General features: G+C 46.2%; 1 pseudogene; it reads left to right on the plus strand.

Moving 5' to 3' along the window:
• The first annotated feature begins 11,032 nt into the window (after positions 1–11,032).
• On the plus strand, positions 11,033–11,901 carry LOC115286941 (annotated as a pseudogene).
• Positions 11,902–16,999: the final 5,098 nt, after the last annotated feature.

Here is a 16,999-nt window from a genome sequence, read left to right on the forward strand (position 1 = left end):
CCACCAATGCCCTCTAGAATGTCAGATTCTTTTCTTCAAGCCATTTTTCCAGATAAGACAATTCACTGTTCACTGTGCAAGCCTGATCATACCTCCAACTGTTCTTGGGCCTCCATTTGCCCATCTGGAAAATGAGAAAGTTAAGTAAGACGATCTTTCACTGACATCTAAGGCTAACACTGTTATCCTGTGATTCTTCTTGAGGGCAGGTGGGGAGAGAGAAAGTACTTCAGATTCATGTGAGAGTCACATGTGAGCTTCAGGTAGAAACAGCCTTGGCAACTGTGAGAAGTGGATATATTCACACCTGAGAGCTAGATGGCTCCCAAGGTCCAGGTACACAGAGCAAGGGCAGAATCTCAAGTCATGTGAGGGGAGGGCCCCACCTGCCCAGCATCTCTCAGGCTGCGAGAAATCTCAAGTCAGATTTCCAAAACCACACCCACCCAGCATGGCTCAGGGCCCACAAGGGGTTGGGGAGATGGGGTCTTTTCCAGATGAGGCTTCCAAAACTAGCTAGCAGGGCTGGGGAAACGCCTGGGGTAAGGAATAAGGGGCAAGCCAGCAGGGAAAGCAGGCAAAAATAAGAATCTGTATGTCCAGAGTCGCTGCCCAGAAAGGTTCACCCACTGCGTAGACAGGATGGGGTGCTACCAAGATGTGCCCACTGAGTTCCTCCGCCCTGCTCTGGCACAGGCGGGATGGCAAGGTAGCAGGGTGAAGACGCTAGCTGCAGCCAAGACAGCCTGGCTCCCAGCCCCATGCCACCTCTACATTCACAGCTGTACCACTTGGATCCAGTAATTCACCTCTTAAGCTCAGTTTCCTCATCTGTATAATGGGGATGCTATTAATCTAGTCATAAGGTTCTTATGGGGATTGAGATGACGGGCTTTTAAGCGAGATGATTTTAGTAAGCACTCAATAAAGCATACAGAACTTAAGACATAATATTTACTCAGTACCAAATACTCCTCCCTGTGCGTCCTTAGACCTGCCGTCGCCCAGCCCCGTCCCAGTGACAGAGCTACTGGCCACTCCTGAAGCCCCTGAGTTGGGGAGAGATGACAAAAGGGAGGAAGCAGGAAGGAAAACCATCCCCAGTGATGAAGCAAAGGATAGAGGTTTTCCTTCTCTGCGGTCCTCCCCAGGGTGCCCCCTTAGCTCCTGGGGTGGGGGAGGAGTGTCTGGGAAGGCAGCGGCTGTTCCCACAGTTCAAATGGACTCTAGCCCAGAAGGGTGGCAGATGGCGCCGAAGGGACACAGTTGAGCAAGTGGGTCATGGCACATGCTGGAGAGATGGCAGAAGAAATGTTTCACAGTGATGTGAATGGGGAGAAATGGGAAAATGAGGGGCCAAACCAGTGGGGAGAGGACAACAAGGAATCATTTCACACTACAAGTACGTGCAAATACAGCATGGGCACACGTATACTAGAAAACATTATCTGAAATGCAGATTTAACTTGATAGCCTATATTTTTATCTGCTATGCCTGGCATCGGCGGTAGGAAGGACCAGGACAGCAGGCTGGAGAGGGTCCCATGGATGGGAAGAGGGGACCTGGGCTCTGCGAGGAGGAGGAGAAGAGGAGGAAGAGCACAGGCAAGCAGGGCATGCAGGAGGGGTGCAGGGAGACTCCCTTGCTTAGGCTATGGAAGGAGACAAGCTGGTGAGGTGACAGAGAGAAGAGAGAGCCCTCACGCCTCATGTGCAAAGGCCCAGAGTATGAAACAGCATGTGTTCTGAGAACTGCGGCGTCCAGGGTCACGAGTGTAGCTGGGGCAAAGGGCATGAGGCAGGGAAAGCGGGGGATGGGGGGGACACCTCAGGAGGTGATTCTTCCAGAACACATTGACACACAGCTCTGTGGGCATCTCCAGGCTGCCAGGCTCTCTTCCTGGAGTAGCTAGTGAGCCAGAGACGAGCTCTCGGCAGGAAGTGAGGGCATTTCAGACAGTAAACTAGTGAAGGAGGTGAGGGGAGCCAGTGACAGCCAGGACTCAGGCCCTCTCCCGTATTTATCTGGCTAACCTCACCTCATCTCTAGGTTGTACCAGATATTATTCCCCAGAGGAAGCTGTAACTGGGGTTGGGAACCCCCGTCAGCATTCCCGGGTGCAGCACTTAGCACCCAGTGTTGAACGGAGTGTTCCCTCCTCTATACCACACAGTAGATCAGAGCTCCCCAAGGAAAGGACCTTCTATTAGATCTCTAGTACCCAGCATGGTGGCTGGTCCCCAGCACATGCTAAAACATGATCTGTTGAAGAAATTTATAGGCTTGGGATACAAGACCTGGCTATGTACATCCTGGGGGAGAAGCCTAGACCAGCTGGAATGATGGATCTGGAAATGGGGAAAGGATCGGGTGCTTAAGACCAGATTTTTCTATTCCAGTAGATGGATGGTATGTAAATATTATTGTCTAGAAGGATAAGCACCGTAAAGTTAAATAAGTTTCCTTAATTAGCCATGAATAGAACTCACCCTGACAGACAAGAAAAACACAAGCTGTGCCACATAATGCCAAAACTCACCTGAGGGGTAGGGATTATTTGGGGGCTAACATAGGTGACTCAGAGAGAGAAAACAACAACAAAGCTGGGAGTCAAGTTTAGAAAGGCTGGATCCAGAGTAGGTCAGGGCATCGCTGTAGAGCCGGAGAGAAACTCTGCGTGTTCAGGATCCCACTGTGGAACCCACCAGTGTGGTCCATCCTACTCACTTCCTCTAAGGCTCAGGAGACACAATCTGGCTGGCACAGGACCCACCCCTTGGTTGAACCAAGACAAGACAATCACCCAAAACACCTCTTGGTTAGTCAAGGACAAGGCTTTATGGAGACCAAGATGAACCCATGGATAATTACACCACATGAAATTAGGGTGGTGTTATCAGAGAAAAGAGAAAAGAGATGCCGACCAGCCAATACACAAGTGTTCTTATAATTATGAAGTTTTGCCAGACTGTCAGGATGCAAAGTACTTGAACAAGTGAGCCAAGAACACCACAAAGCCTGCGTCTGTGGTAGTTTCTAAGGAAGATCATATACAAACCCCGCTCCTGAGAGGATCTGAATGAAGCATTGACTGGAAGTAGGAGAATAAAATTGGTAACATCTTTAGCTGTTTCTAGGTCTACAAGAATCAATGTTTCAGGATGGCCAAGGGAGCCTGGGAGGTTTGATATCATCTATACTGTGTCTTTACTACGTGAGAGAGTATGAAATCATGCTGTTTGGGTTTTGATGGGGTGGTGATGGGGGCAGCTGGGGAGCAGTGGAGGGAGCCGTTAGAATAACCAACTTCAGTGTGAATCGGCAACATCTCATTTACGTATAGATGTGCCTTCAGTACTGCAGGTGCACGTGTCAAGATAGACACCCAGATATGTTGCCATGCTGCAGGCAAGCTGCCCGCCCTGTTGGAGCACCTGGGATTTGCAGATTTGGAGGAGCCTCCCTGGGCAAGCAACTGTAAAGAATGATGGATTCTGATGTCTCAGGTGGGAGGAAGGCATCCACAGGAGGCCTGAGCTCTGGGAACCTGTTAGAACTTGGTTCTATTCTCTTCATCCTGGACTATCAAGGACTGATGACTGGTGATTCTTTCCAGGTTGCCCAGGAGACATTGGAAGCCAGGCACCAGGGAAGTGATATCTGAGTGGAGTGGAGGAGAGAGAGGGAGAGGAGAGCAGAGTGGTAATGGGGGAGGGAGATCCCGGGGCCGCGAGCCAATGGGGGAGACCAAGAGGTGATTCCCCACGTCAACTAGAAACTGGGATGGTTTTTCCCTTGAAACTTATCATTTTGAACAAGGAGTCTTATTCTCCAGCTGTACTACCAATCCCCTTTCTCCTAAGTTTTAAAGCTCAAGAGTCTTTCCATCACCTTCCTAAATTGCCCGGCTCAGTTGATCTGTCCCTACACCTCCCATTTCCCTGTTTCCCCACAACCTAGAAGACATCTTTTGTAACAATTACTCAAGTTGTTAAAACCCACAGACCTTCTTCCCAAGTTTTAAAATAAATAACAGGGGGTGCCTGGGTGGCTCCGTCGGTTAAGCAGCCGACTTCGGCTCTGGTCATGGTCTTGTGGTTCATGGGTCTTGGGTTTGTGAGCTGTGCAGACAGCTCAGATACTAAAGCCTGTGTTGTAATCTGTGCTGCCCTCTCTCTCTGCCCCTCCCCCATTTCTCTCTCTCTCTCTCTTTCTATCAAAAAAGTAGACATTAAAAAAGATTAAAATAAGTAACAGCAGTTCTGTTCATGTATATCATCTTGTCCGGGCTGCAAAGCACACTCACTTATGCAATCCCACCAGTGACATAGGGAGGGTTGGCATTATTTTTCTTCAAAGCTAAGAAAACAGTAATAGAGACAGAAAGATACGTGTTCAAGATAATGTAGCTGGTACGGGCAAAATGGGGAGGTTAATCCCACACTTCTTTCTTTCTTTCTTAGTCTGGTAAACATCTTTTATACATGTGGTTTTAACGCTCCTGGCAAGTTTGACGGTGTGGCGGTTACACTCATTCACTAAAATAACACTCACCTGAAATCTGTACACGGGCAGTTGACATAGACTCATCTTTTTCCTCCAGCTTTATTGAGGGTGGCTGACAAATAAAAGTTGTATATATTTAAGGTGAACAATGTGGTGGTTTGACGTAAGGATACACTGTGTAATCACCACAATTGAGCTATTGAATGTACCCCTGGCTTCACCCAGTTACCATTTGTGTGTACGTGGTGAGAACACTTAAGATCAACTCTTTCAATACATTTCAAGTATACAATGCAGTATTATTAAGTGTGGCCACCGTGCCATGCATTCGATCCCTGGAACATTATTCATCTTATAACTGGAAGTTTCTATATTCTGACCATGTCCCAACTTCCCTCGTCCCCCAGCCCCTGGCAACCACCATTTTAGTCTCTATTTCTCTGAGTGTTACTTTTATAGATTCCACATATAAGTGACATCATGCACTATTTGCCTTTTTATGTCTGGCTTATTTCACTTAGCACAATGTCCTCCAAGTTCATCCATTGTCACAAATGGCAGAGTTCACTTCCTTTTGAAGGTTGAATAATACTACATAGTGTGTGTGCATGCGTGTGTGTGCATGTGTGCATACATACACCATAGCTTCTTTATCCGTTCATCTGTCAACATCCCCTTAGGTCGTTTCCATGTCTTGGCTACTATGTATAATGTTGCAATGAACATGGGAGTGCAGATTTCATTTCCTTTGGCTATGCACTCAGGAGTGTGAATTCAGAGTTCCTTCCATAACATCACACTGCCTGAAATCTATGCTCTTCTCAGCCCACCAGAAGGAAGCATGGTTTGCTCTGGAGAAGGCAGAAAGTGAGGAGAAAGTTACGAGGCTGCTTCGCTAGATGGGAACCCACTTCAGATGTTCCCCTGTAAGGGAATTGTCTGATCCGCCCATTCTGTTCACATGTGCTGCCTCTCCTCTTTTCTTTTTTTAATTTTTTTTAATGTTTACTTATTTTTGAGAGAGAGAGAGAGAGAGAGAGACACAGAATCTGAAGGAGGCTCCAGGCTCCAAGCTGTCAGCACAGAGCCTGACGTGGGGCTCGAGGTCATGAACTGTCAGATCATGACCTGAGCTGAAGTCGGACGCCTAACCAACTGAGCCCCCAGGTGCCCCGTCCTCTTTTCTTTTGCAGCACTTGTGGTTGGGTACAGTATGACCTGACCCGAACTCCAAAGATGAACCCAGATTGGTCTAAGCCAATCAGATAATTCCATCCAATTTATCATAAAAGTTAGTCCAAGGATGAGCACGAATCCAAATGTAAGCCAATCAGCTCATGGTTCCACTGGGAATTACAGTGCTTAGTTCACGTTGGCCCAAAGAGAGGAAGTGCAGGACTGGGCTCTGTCATGGGCATGTGACCTGTCCTCACGCAGAATCCTACACTTACGAGGGTCCCATACATGGTTTAATGCTCTGATTTTGCCTTCCTGAAGTTCTTAATAATTGTTAGACAAGACAGACATTTTCCTTCACATTGGTCCCCGCAAATTGTGTTGCTGGTCCTGCACAGGACTTGTTTGTCGGCTGAGGGTGGACAAGAGCAAGGAGGCACACGGCCACACTTGTCATGGGCTGCTATCTTGCAATTATGCAAAAAGCCAGCCTAAGGACGAAGGCAACACTTAGAGGAGGGCAGAAGTGAGAGAATCCTAGAGAGCAGGAGCCTCAGCGGACTCATGCCTCAGGTACATCACTCCAGTGGACTTCCTGATCATATAAGCTACCACATCCCCTTCTCAGTGCAAGCAGATTCCAGGGTAATTTTCTGTTACTTGCAACTGAACAGATCCTAACTGATAGAACTAATGACGATTGTCAATGCATAACTTAGACACCTGGAGCCACATCTGTAGGACAGGAATGGGTGACCTCAGCCACCTCCCCTTTCGTATTCCACACTCCAGTCCCATCTTCCTCACGTAGTCTGTCCTGCCCACTCGCTCTGGCTCCTGGGGCCACTTGCTCTTTAGGACTCCTGAAGCAACTCAATCTAAACGTAACCACTTGGCTTAGGAGGGGCCCAGCACTGAGCTGAGCACAACCATTTATGTGTCTTAGAGTGTCTGTTTATACAAGAGGCATAAAACCTCTAGCATTTAGAGCTGGACAGGACCCAAGAAGTTGAGCCCAACATCCCTTCATTTTCCACATGAAACAAAGCCTGAAGGGAAAGTCCAAAGGCACATAGCACATCAAAGGCTGATTCAAGCCTCAGCCTCCATCCCCTGCCCCTCACTCTGCCTCAGGAACAAGCCTGGTATTTCTACATATAAGTTGAAAGATTGAATCTTCGGTCACCCTAGAGTCAAAGACGGGCACAGTAACCCTGCCAGTCATAAAGAGTCTGGTGGGCAAAACCCCTTCAAACTTTTCCCCAAAGCTTAGATTTCCTCCAACAAGTGTAAATACCAGCAACTTCCGGATGTCCTGTCATGATAAATTCTGCTTTTTCTCCTTGTTGGAATGTAATCATTCATCTTCTGGGATGAAAGATTCCAGGTTCACATTGTGGATTCTTCCATTTACTAAATCTGTGATCTTGGGCCAGTTTTTCAATATCTCTATGACACAGTTTCCTCCCCTCTAAAACAAGATAATAGTTCTCTTTTTTTTAATTCCAATATAATTAACACACAGTATTATGTGAGTTTCAGGTGTACAATATAGGGATTCAACAATTCCATATATTATGCAGTGCCCATTCAGGATAAGTGTACTCTTAATCCCTTTCACCTATTTCACGCCTCCCTTCCCGCCTCCCCTCCACAACCATCAGTTCTGTATTGAAGAGTCTGGGTTTTTGTTTGTCTCTAGTTCTTACCTCAGACGAGAGTGGGGAGGATGCAATAAGTTAATGAATATAAAGTGCTTAGGGCAGGCCTTGCACAAAGTAAGTGCTCAGTAAAAGTTAGCTACTATTATAATACTCTCTCTCTAGATATTGCTTATGGCTATCTTGCATTGACATTTAGCTCTTAAGCTGACGTTTGGCTTTTGGTGGACGTATACTTAACCACCTTCTGAAGACTCCTTCATGACCGGGACTGTGTCATAACTGATTAACATCTTCCAGAGCACCCAGGGCAGGGCTCTGCACTCAGAAAGAACTCAACAAAAAAACCACTAACTCATTGGCTCCTCTAGCAGGTAGGATGGGAGAATTTCCACTTTGTCAAGCTTTGGAAAAGCCTGGCTTTCTGGTTCGCAAGACGGAGGATCTAACCAATTAATGCTAAAGATTGGCCAGTCAAGGGAAGGCTCCAGGGACTTCTTGAAGTGATGGGGACAACACACCTGTTCTTTGTGCCAGATATTGACAAGATCCAAAAGAATGGGGCTCTACCACAGCTGAAGATATTTGAGTTAGGTACTAAGAAGAACTCTCTACGGGGACTCTGATACATTTTCAAAGAAGGTCATGGTGCCTTCTGGACATTTCTAGAAAAAAGGACACTATTATTAGTATGGTTGTCACAAAGTGCTGGCTGTGGATAAGTGGACGATGTCTGGTATTCTTTAGTAGTGCTGGGGTGGAACAAAAACACAGACAGCAGAGCCTCGGGATGCAAGTCCTGGAGGTCAAGCCTAAATGGCTAGCGGTCCCGCTGGTGCCCCTACGTCAACTCCAAAAGCTGTACCCAGTGCCCCAGCTTTCTCTCCAGGATGAGCAAGGAGGGAATGGTCCTGGGGCAAAGCACTGTGAGACGGGGATGAGGCTGTGAGGAATTAGAGACATAATCCCCGCCCCCGCCCCCGCCAGCAATTGACCTCCTGGGAGAAAGATATGGCACAAAAGCCTGGCCTTATAATTATGAATCTAAATTCTTTCTTTTGAAATCCCTCTTCACTTAATATTTTTAATAATGAACCATTTCTAGGAAAAGAGAACAGGAGACTTGAGAGCTGGTTTTCCAATGGAGCGGAGTGTTTTAGATCCTTTCAACCAGGCTTCCCAACTGTTTTTTAATTTGTTTCCTCTTGGGGATCAGATGTCACCGACTGACCAGACACTATTCTGTCTAAACAGGAAATTCCCTATCCCTGACCCCAGCCTGCTCCTCCCGTCTCACCCTCTTTTATTTGCCCTTTGACCTGTACATAATATAAATATTGAATCTCCTTTATTACCTGAAAATTAGCTGTATTTATTCTGTTTGTTTAGTGACAGTTAATTGAAACAAAATAAAAACTATAGGATTGGGCCAAACAACCAGTTTCTCTGATTTTTCCACTGAGGTAATCCCGGCTGGTATTTAATTTCAATAATTGACTAGTTGCTCCCCAAACACAGCTCAGGTTTTCACAGTCCTCTTTCTTTGGGCCTCTTGTCTGCCTGGAAAAACTCCACTCACCTCGCAAAACCTATTTCCAACACCCCCTCCTCTGGGAAGACGCCTCTGACTGTGTTGCCGCCTCTGCAGCCGGACTAGCACTCCCGTCTCTGTGCTCCCAGAATGCCCTGGGTGTCGTCACAGCCGGTCACCCACTGGACACACTGGAAGGCAACAAAATGGCACTGTCTCATAGGACTCTGGAGCCTACTTCCCCATGTCAGATATAGAACCTACCTACCACTTCCTAGTTCTAAGACCCAAAGCAAGTGTCCTAACTTTTCTGTGGGCCAGGGAATCCATCTTTCCATGTTTTGTTTGATTCGCTTCTGGCTTTTAAGAAAAAGATGCGATCTTCAGAGGATGGATAGGTAAGAAAGAAAGGGGAACTAAAGAGTGGAATAAACGTGGGGATGGGAACGTCAGAAGGAAGAGAGTGAAAAAAGGATTTTTCTAGAAAGGAAAGAACAGGTCTGCTGGAAGTGGCAGAGACACCAAGCATCTAACCCCAAAGTTAATATCCACACCTTCACCTAGCAGCCGCTGTGGCCTAGGCTTTGGGAGACGTGGGTGAATTTGTCAGTAGCTCTGTTCCTGCACACCGGTAAGTCTGTGACCGAGGCTCAGGTGCGGTGACAGGATGAGACCTGAGCAGGCAGGTCCCAGCAGTCCGTCCTGGCACAGATCACAAAGTCTGCCTCTCGGGCAGGACCTAGCTTTGGGAAGATCCCAGCCCGCCCCTGCCAAGCCAGATCTGCTTAGCCTCGGGCTAAGAGAAGCCCATGGCTGTAAAGCTCAGGCATCAATGTACCTTTTTTTTTTTAATGTTTATTTATTTTTGAGAGAAAGCACAAGCAGGGGAGGAACACAGAGAGAGAGGGGGACACAAAATCCTAAGTAGGTTCCGCACCATCAGCCCAAAGCCCAATGTGGGGCTCAAACTCACAAACTGAGATCATGACCAGAACCGAAGTCGGATGTTTAACCAACTGAGCCATCCAGGTGTCCCCAATGTACCCTCTTAACACACAAGTAAGCCCACACCAGTCCCTTGCTTTCTGTGTCCTGATGGCTTCCCCAGTCACTCAGGCTATATAGTCCAGGGTCCTTACCACACTCTGGTCCCCTGCCTACTTCTCTGCACTCTGTCCTCATCTGGCCTCACTGTGGTCTCTTAAATACACCAAACTGGTCCCTTTCTAGAGGCCTTTGCACTTGCTGTTCCTTCCCTGAGGACCTACTCCCCCAGATCCATGCATGGATTGCCCCTCCTTTTATTCAGGGCTCTGCTCAAATGTCAGCTCTTGGGTGATGGCTGCCACACTGACTTTAAGGGAGGCCCCATGGTTTGCTCCCCACTTAGCTGCTGTACTTAGCTTTTGTGCACCCACCTCACCTGCATCACATCTGTCGCCTACTTGCTCGCTGTCTTGTTTGGTTTTTGTCAGCCTCCCCATCTACGTACGCTCTGAGGCTGCAGAAACTGCATTTCATTCACTGCTGTACCACCAAATGCCTGGCACACAACAGGTGCTCAGGAACGAGGGTTAAGTGGATAACAGAATGCGGGACCCCAACGCCCTCGTTCACAGGGAGAACCCAGGCCAGGGCCCGGAGCAGAAAGAGCCTGTTCAAGGTCACATTCACTGGCTGGTGGGTTGCAGATTCTCAATTCAGCCCACGTCTCCTGGCTCCCAGGTGGAGGCTTCTAGTGGCACTCCACTTTGTGATCTGGGGACTGGCCCTCTCGTCCTCACTGTCCCTAAATATACACCGCGGGCTGGATTCTGAAAGGGAGGCTGAGTACAAAGGGCTTCCTCTGCTGTACTTGAGTCTCTTCATATCTTTTACTACTCCAGGCAAGTTATGAATCTGAATGGAAAGGTTCTTTAGGAATCTGGGTCAAGGATACCTGGGTGGCTCAGTTGGTTAAGCATCTGACTCTTAACTTTACCTCGTCACGCTAAGCCAGAAGCCTCCTTGGGACTGTTTCTCCTGTTCTCTCTGCCCTTCTCCCAGTTGTGTTCTCTCTGTCTTTCTCTGTCTCTGTCTCTCTCTAAAATAAATAAACATTAAAAAATAAATTAAACAAGAACCCAGGTCAAGCTCTCTCAGGTCCTCACTTCCAAGATGACCAGGAAAAGAAGGAATATCAGTCATGCCACAAAGGGCCACATCATGTGCAGCCTACTCACTGCCCCAGCTCTGTCATTTGTGTGGCCAAAGATAAGGCCATTAACAAGTTCCTTATTCAGAACATAATAGAGGCCTCCTCAGTCAAGGACATTTCTGAAACGAGTGTCCTCAACACCTGTGTGCTTCCTGAGCTGCACGTGACCCTCCACGACTGTTACTGTGTGAGCGGTGTCCCTCCCAGCAAGGTACTTAGGACTCAGGAACCACTCTCATCAGGCACGGAAGGACCAAACACCCACGCCCAGACAGACACACGGGTCTTGCCCCACAACCTCCACCAAAGTCCATGGAAGGAGCTAGGTCCTTAAGGACTGAAGAACAACTGTTCTCTAGAAAAAAATAAAATAGAGATTATACTTTAAAAAAAAAAGAAGAAAAGAAAAAAGAACCCAGGTCAAAATGATCACAAGGCTGAGAGAGCCGGTCATAAACTATATCCACAGAGGGCAGGACGAGAGACTACTGGATTTGGTTGGGTTGGAGGGCAGAAGGATTCCCAACAGAATCAGAGCCTTGCAGAGATAGGAGAAAGCCACAGCTACCCCTTTATATGACGTTCAGTCAGTCATTCAGCAAATATTGAGCACCTACTGGAGTATTTTGGTATCTCTAAGGATGAATACATGGAGGCCTCATAGCCCAAGGAACCTGATCCTGTATGACTTTGTCTTCAAAGAGCCTCTTTGTGGAATGGCTTCTTGGTCAACGAAAGCCCTGAGTTCTCAGGACAAGAAGCATCCAGCAAAGAAAGAGACACAAGCTTCTTCCTCTTTCCCCTGCTTCAGCAGTGTGAATACCAATGATACCCATATCATGGAGTCATGAATGCTGGGCCACCCAAGCCCTCCATAGCTCATTTTGTCCATCCTCCTGTCCCTGAGAATAAACAATACTATCTTGGATCCAGGCAACAATGGGTCATTTTTTTGAGATTCCCAGTATAGTTAATTCCATAGCTTCCCTTGGTCTACTTTCCTCGACTATTGGCCTTTTCCATATAAAGTCTGCCCTCATACCTTTCTGCTACATCTATTTACATTCTTTTGTAAAATTTGTCTCAGTTATCATAGGTAACTCCATAGACGCCAGACCCCGTTGTGCACCACTTACTGAAGATTACATTAAAATTTTAATCAATCAGCCAACAAATAAATATGCATTGGGCATCAATTATATGCAAAACTCTATGGTAGGTTTAGGGAGAAGTGCAAAGAGAAGGCAGAAGAAAGAGCAATGGGCCTGGAGAGAGCTAGTAAGTGGGAATCACAGCTCTGACACTTGTTCCCATGAGGACAAATCCTTGTTCCCTTCCTCATGTCAAATTTATCATCTGTGAAATGGGGCAACCAATTCTTGCTCCATCTATCACACTGGGGTGTTCTGAGGTTCAATAAAAGTTACAACGAGCAGAGGCTTTATAAACCGTAAAATTCCTTAGAAATAATGAGTCAGATGCAAGATGATGCAGTGGAAAAACACTGAACTTATTGCCACAGGGGTGAGTGGGCCTGACTCCATCACTTACTTCCCTTGGGATTTGGGGCAGGTCATTTAACCTGTTTGTTTCTCTGCAATGGTTTGTTGTGCAGATAAAGACGATGAACATAGAAGCATCCATCATTAGCCTCTGGAACCTTAGCAGATCTCCCATCTGTATGTGCTCATTCATTTGCAGGTGACCAAGGGTAAGAAGTGTGAGCAAGCAGACTGAGAAGAGATTGAAAGAGTGGTGAACACTTTGATTCAACCAGCCTTGAAGGGTCAGCCTTAGAGCAATGAGAAATGAGACTAGAAGGGCTGTGGAGGAGGTAGGGAGCGTGAATGCCAGACTAAGGAGTCTGAGCTCGAGAGAATCATTTATTGGCATTAAGGAACCATTGATGGTTTTAGAACAGCAAGGTAATAGATGGCAGATATTTCTGTTCTTTGTGGAAAGTGGCTCAGGAACGGGGAGTATGCTGGAACTGTTGGGTTCTCCAGTCAAGGGCTGAGTGGCTAACCTGTCGGAATGGAACATGGGTTTCAGAGGCTCAAGACCTGGCTAGTACCTCTTTTGACTTAGCCAGAGCTCAGAGAAAAACCTGCCCAGACTGCCAGAACTTGGGCCTTGTATTCATCATATATAGCTCCATATCAAATAACTTCAAGAAGTAGTGGTTAAAACCAATAAGAAATGTTTATTTATTTATTAAATATTTAAATAGTAAATATTTATTGTTATCTCACAGCTGTGGGTTAAAAATTTGAGAATGTGCTGGCTGGGTGCCTATCAGTCTCTCATGAAGCTGCAATCAAGATGGCAGCCCAGCCTGCAGTCAATGAGGGCCTGACTGGGACCAGGGTATCCACTTCCAAGATGGCGTACTCACATGGCTGACAAGTTGGTGCTGGTTATTGGCAGAAGGCCTCATTACTCAACACATAAACCTTGTCATGAGGCTGCTTGAGGGTGGTCATGACATGGCAACTAGCTCCCCAGAGAAGTGTCCAAGAGAGAGCAAGGCAAGAACTACCATGTCTTTGACACACTAGCCTCAGAAGACACACACCCTCAGCTTCACGATATTCCATTGGTCACACTGGCTAGTTCTCGTACAATGTGGGAGGGAACCTACATAGGGAGTGATCAAGGATCCTTGGGGCCTTCTTAAAGTCTGGCTACCATGGCAGAGAGAGCGGGATGTCAAAGAGAATGGTCTTGAAATCAAATAGATCTGGTTCAAATTTTAGGTCCTTGACATACTCCCTGTGTGACTTCAAGCAAGTCACTTACATCTCAGCCTTCAGTTTTGTCCCTGTAAAACGAGAATTAAATTATAGTGGTGGCGCCATAGAGGGTTGTAAGGAGTCAGCAAGGTGAAGCACATAGGGTGCTTGGTCCAGCTCAAGCCCAGAGTCCATGTTTGGTAAATGGTAGTTTTATGTGCTGGTATAATGCACAGGCAGAGCTGTTCTAGAAGCACAAACCATTCCTGTGGTAGGATAAATAAGGCATGCCTAAGGATGTCCATGTCTTAATCTCCAGAACCTATGGAAAAGGGATTTTACAGATGTAAGCCAGTGATCTGGAGGTGAGGAGATTGTCCTGGATTAGCTGAATGGATGCAATGATGCCATCACAGGGGCCCTTATAAGAGGCAGGCTGTAGCGATGTGGAGGTGAGAGGGTGGGGTGATCACAGAGGCAGAAACTAGAGTCAGGCAGCCATGAGCCAAGAGGCCAAAGTATGCCGGCAGCTTGAACCTGGAAGAGGCAAGGAACAGATTCCCCCCTGAGGTTCCAGAAGGAGCCATCCCTGTTGTCACCCTGATTTTGGCCCCACTAAGGCTCATTTCTGACTTCTGACCTCCAAAACTAGAAGAGAATAAATTTGTGTTGTTTGAATCCACTAAATTTGTGGTCATTTGTTACAGGAGCAAGAGGGAGCTAATAGGATCCTTTGAGGGACCTGGGGACAGGGAGAGAAAAAATAAAGGGAGGAGGAAGGAGAGTGCATTTTACAGAAACCATCGCTTTCTCACAAGACAGCATGACAGCCCTGATCCTGTGGGCTCTGAAGGTATCTGAGCATGAGGCATGGATTCAGGGCCCAAACAAGTATGATGGCTATAGAGAAAAAGCAAAGAGTAATCGAGCATTTCTGAAGATGATTGGTCTGGCCTGCCGATTTAACATGATTTTTGCTTAATGATATATCTCATAAATGGCTAGTATCCAAAATATATAAAGATGGAATACAACTCAACACCCAAAAAACAAACATTGCAATAAAAAATGGGCAGAAGTGGTGCCTGGGTGGCTCAGTCACTTGAGCACCCAACTTGATTTCCGCTCAGGTCATGATCTCATGGTTCATGGGATGGGCTCTGTTGGCACAGAACCTGCTTAGGATTCTCTCTCCCTCTCCCCCTCTGTGCCTCTCACTCTCTTGCTCGCTCTCTCAAAATAAATAAATAAACTTTTTTTAAAAAATGGGCAGAAGACATGAACAAACATTTCTCCAAAGAAGATAGCCAGATGGCCAACAAGACACGTGAAAAGATACCTTACATTACTCATCATCAGGGAAATGCAAACCAAAACCACAGTAAGGTAGCCCTTCACACCTGTTAGAATGGCTACTATCAAAAACACAAGAAACAAGTGTTGGCAGGAATGTGGAGGAAAAGGAACCATTGTGCACTGTTGGTGGGAATGCAAACTGGTGCAGCCACTGTAGAAAACAGTATGGAAGTTCCTCAAAAAGTGAAATAAAAAGGTAAAAATAGACCTGTCCTATGGTCCAGTAATTGCACTACTAGGTATTTACCCAAATAATACAAAATATTAATTCAAGGGGATAAACACACCCCTATGTTTATTGTAGCATTATTTACAAAAGCCAAACTATGGAAGCAGCCCAAGTGCCCCTCAGTAAATGAATGGATAAAGAGAAGGTGGAATATATATACATACATATATTTATAGTATATATTATATATAGTATATAATAATATTCCATATATCATATATATGTGAAATATTAGTCAACGACAAAAAAGAATGAAATCTTACCATTTGCAACAACATGAATGGAGCTAGAGAGTATAATGCTAAGTGAAATAAATCAGTCAGAGAGAGACAAACACCTGTAGTCTCACTACATGTGGAATTTAAGAAACAAAACAAATGAGTAAATGGAAAAAAGAGAGAGAGAGACAAACCAAGAAACAGACTCGAAACAGAGAATGAACAGATGGTTACCAGAGAGGAGGTGGGTGGGGATGGGGGAAACAGTGATGGAATGAGGAGTGCACTTAACCGCAATAAACACTGAGCAACGTACAGAACTGTTGAATCACTATATTATACACCTGAAACTAATATGACACTGTATGTTAACTACATGGGAATTAAGATTTAAACTTAATAATAAAAATGAGTATGGGGTGCCTGAGTTGCTCAGTTGGTTAAGCATCCGGCTTCAGCTCAGGTCATGATCTCACGGTTTGTGAGTTCGAGCCCGGCGTTGGGCTCTGTGCTGACGGCTCAGAGCCTGGAGCCTGCTTCAGATTCTGTACCTTCCTCTATCTGTGACCCTCCCCTGCTCGCGCTGTCTCTCTCTGTCTCTCAAATATAAATAAAAAACATTAAAAAAATGTTTTAAATGAGTAAATAAATAAAATGCCTTTTGCTTGACAAGAAGTAAAATCATGTTTGCAGGTTCCTGATGATGTCAGTGGCCTTGCTCCAAGACGGACTGTTTCAGCAAACTTCTCTCTCCCCTGAGAAAGGGGACAGGGACAAGAAAAAACTGTCACCTGCTGCTCAGTGACACTGAGAAAGTCAGGTTCACTTTTATGAGCCTCACTTTTGTCGTATGTAAAATGAGATCGTCGTGAGGATGGCATGGGTGAAGCTATGTATTATAGTCTACACAACAGGCATATAGTATGTGATCAGTAAATGGTAGGAATTGTTACAGTGACCAATTTCATTTAGAAAATATTTATTGAGTTTTCCTATGTAGAAGGCCGTATCAACGGTGGACAGGACTCAGTCTCAGCTGGTAATGATTTTGTGGTCTTGCGGGGGACCTGGGCAGGTTCCTGTGGGCACGTAGGGCAGGCCAGAGAATCCTCAGACTCACTGGGCTCTCTGAGCAAAAAACAAAGGGCTACTGTGGAACAAACAGACTTGCCCTGCAGGTCACTTGGAGAAGGCTAGTCAGTGCTAAAGAAGGCAATCAAAAACGTCTGGTCTGATCTCCCCACCCACAACATCCCCATCTGTAAGAGACTCAAGGCTCTGTAGGTGGTGTGAAATTGTCAGTAAAATCACCCACATCGCAGTGAGTCCATTAACATCAGTGACTCTTAATATTATTAGGAACCCAAGCTTGGGAATCCTCCAATTCATTCT

This window comes from Suricata suricatta, chromosome 3, assembly GCF_006229205.1.
Source record: "Suricata suricatta isolate VVHF042 chromosome 3, meerkat_22Aug2017_6uvM2_HiC, whole genome shotgun sequence".
Lineage (NCBI taxonomy): Eukaryota > Metazoa > Chordata > Mammalia > Carnivora > Herpestidae > Suricata > Suricata suricatta.